Raw genomic sequence first — 546 nt, 5'->3', positions numbered from 1 at the left:
ATAGTACAAGAAATATACTTGGTTATTCAGTTTAGTAGAGAATAATTACAAGTTTTTAGAGCACTTTTAGTGTTAAATACTTAATTTTCATATTGTGGTTAAATCTTAAGGAGACGGTTGGGGAATGAATATTTGCTTGTTTGTTTACCATCCGATTTCCTCCAGTTTTGGTGCACAAGACATACTTAATTTTCATATTGTGGTTAAATCTTAAGCTTGGTGTTGGTAGTGTCCTCAGCTCTCACACTGGAGGACTGGTGAACCCTCCTAGGCACGTGTGAGATGTTCATGTTTCCTTAAACCCAGCAGACAGTCGTCTCTCAGCCTTTGAATAGAGAGGTCGTGTGCTGCTGCTGCCCCCTATAGTTGACTGGTGGCAGTTTTCATTTTCACAACATGGCGACCCGGCGCCGCGTAAATGCTGTGTGTATTGAATTGACACGTGGGGTCGTGCTTGGACCATCAACGGCGCTACTATTGCCTGCGATAATACGCGATACCTATGGTATTGCCAACGACGACTTGTGCAGTGTGGCAAAATGGCGT

This window comes from Cherax quadricarinatus, chromosome 34, assembly GCF_038502225.1.
Source record: "Cherax quadricarinatus isolate ZL_2023a chromosome 34, ASM3850222v1, whole genome shotgun sequence".
NCBI classification, from domain to species: Eukaryota; Metazoa; Arthropoda; class Malacostraca; order Decapoda; family Parastacidae; genus Cherax; species Cherax quadricarinatus.
Note: the sequence above shows the minus strand (reverse complement) of the source record.